General features: G+C 36.5%; 1 non-coding gene across 1 annotated transcript; it reads left to right on the top strand.

Annotated features, from left to right (window-relative positions):
* The first annotated feature begins 1485 nt into the window (after positions 1-1485).
* LOC128279683 (small nucleolar RNA R71) lies at positions 1486-1590 on the top strand. The gene has a single exon (XR_008269882.1). It is a non-coding gene; the product is annotated as a small nucleolar RNA R71 (small nucleolar RNA).
* The last annotated feature ends 899 nt before the right edge of the window (positions 1591-2489 follow it).

Genomic DNA, 2489 nt, shown 5'->3' with positions numbered 1-2489 from the left:
CATCTACATGAAGTGTTAGCTCTCCTGTGCCTACATTAATAATGGTTCTGGCAGTTACTAAAAATGGTCGTCCTAAAATTAAAGGTACCTCTTTATCCTCATCCATATCTAAGACAATGAAGTCTACTAGGTAAATAAATTTATCAATTTTAGCGAGAACGTCTTCAATAATACCCTTAGGAAATCTAACTATTTTGTCAGGTAATTGTATGCTCATCCTAGTCTGTTTGGGTTTATCGAGACCTAGTCGTTTAAACATTTTATATGGCATAACATTTATGCTTGCCCCTAAATCAGCTAAAGCATTATTCACAGATAGACTACCAATTAAGAAAGGAATTGTAAAACTCCCTGGATCTTTCAATTTGTTAGGTAGCTCATTCTTTAGAATAGTTGAGCAGACTGCATTGAGTTCCACATGTGATGTAGCGTCTAATTTCCTTTTATTACTCAGAAGTTCCTTTAAGAATTTTGCTGAGTTGGGCATCTACGAAAGAACTTCAATAAAGGGTAAGTTAATATGTAATTTCTTTAAGAGTTTGACAAACTTACCGAATTGTTCTTCTGTTCTGTCTTTCGTCATCGCTTTAGGATATGGCACATGAGGTTCATGATTCTTACTTACCTATTTGGGACCATTATTGTTTACCTCTTCTCATCCTTTGTTCATCGTGTTGTCTTGCTGTAATTCTGGTTCAGGTGCAATGAATCATTCCTTATCTTGAGTGCTAATTGCATTGAGATGTTCCCTCAGATTAGGTTCAGTGTTACTTGGTAGGCCACCTTGTGGTCGTTCGGAGATTAGTTTGGACAGCTGACCTATCTGAGTTTCGAGTCCTTGGATCGATGCTTGCTGATTCTTAAGTGCTATCTCGGTATTTTGGAAACAGGTTTCTGACACCAAGATGAATTTGGAAAGCATCTCTTCAAGGTTAAGCATCTCTTCAAGGTTTGATTTTTTCTCTTGTTGATAAGGTAGCTGTTGAAAACCTTGAGGATTTTGTGGCTTTTAATTTCCTTGACCTCTCCAGGAAAATTTTGGGTGGTTCCTCCAACCTGCATTATAAGTATTACTGTATGGGTTATTTTGAGATCTAAAGTTATTATTACCCATATAGTTGACTTGTTCCTCTTTAGTTGTAGGATTGAAGGATTGGTATTCTGTATGTACACTTCCTCCGCTTGAGTCACACCTCATTACTGGATGTACCTATGTAGAACCAAGTAAATCATCAATCTTTTTATTGAGAAGTTCTACCTGATTAGAGAGCATGGTAACTGAATCGATGTTATAGACGCCTTCTGTTTTCGTTGGCTTTGTCCTCATAACTTTCCACTAATAGTTGTTCAGTGATCTCCTCTATGAATTCATAGGCATTTTTCGGTGTTTTATTGTTAATGGTTCTGCCATCAGCTGCGTCAATTATTTGTCTTGTCGAGGGGTTCACACCATTGTAGAACGTTTGAACTTGCAGCCAAAGCGATAACCCATGGTGAGGGCACCTTCTCAGTAAGTCCTTGTTCTCTCCCATGCATCGTAAAGTGTTTCTAAATCCATCTGCACAAAAGAAGAGATATCATTATGCAATTTAGCCGTTTTAGCCAGCGGAAAATATTTTAGTAAAAATTTCTCGGTCATTTGTTCCCAAGTAGTGATAGACCCTCGTGGTAACGAGTTCAACCACTGTTTAGCTTTGTTTGTCAGTGAAAAGGGAAATAGCCGAAGACGAATGACACCATCAGAAATGCCATTGATTTTGAATGTATCGCAAAATTAAAAAAAAAATCGCCAAATGCGTGTTGGGATCCTCATCATGTAAACCATCAAACTAAACAAACTGTTGTATCATCTGAATTATGTTAGGTTTTAGTTCGAAATTATTCGTAGCAATAGTAGGTCTAACTATACTAGACTCAGTTCCTATTAAAGAAGGTTTAGCATAGTCATACATAGTATGTGGAGCAGAATTTTGATTAGCTGCAATTGCAGGAGGCAACTGATCACCTGGGTTTTCACCCATCTCTTTGGTTGGGGTTTGAGTATTGTCTTCTCACTCGTTCTTCGTGTAGCATAAACTACGCCTTATTTCTTTTTGATTTTTGCGAATTGTATGATCGATTTCTTCATCAAAAAGTAGTGGTCCTAATGGGTTTCTTCTAGTCATACATTATAAAAACCTGCCAAGAGAGAGAAAAAGTAAATTAATAAATAATAAAATAAAATAAAATAAAATTGCAAAAAAAATAAATGGCTAAAGTAAAAAAAATTTAGTGTTCCTAATATTTTAGCTCCCCGGCAACGGCGCCAAAAACTTGATCGCGTGATTCGTAACAAGTAATAAATATTTATAATGAAGATCAAACCTAGACTAACTATTATCACGACGAAAAGGCAAGTGCACCTATCGAACAATAGTATAGTAATGCCAAGACCGGGATATCGTACCCAAGGGAACCAAAAGTACTAGTAATAACTATCTTTTTATTAT

The sequence above is a fragment of the Gossypium arboreum genome, chromosome 8 (genome assembly GCF_025698485.1).
Source record: "Gossypium arboreum isolate Shixiya-1 chromosome 8, ASM2569848v2, whole genome shotgun sequence".
Classification (NCBI taxonomy): domain Eukaryota; kingdom Viridiplantae; phylum Streptophyta; class Magnoliopsida; order Malvales; family Malvaceae; genus Gossypium; species Gossypium arboreum.
Note: the sequence above shows the minus strand (reverse complement) of the source record. Positions and strands in the feature narration are given on the sequence as shown.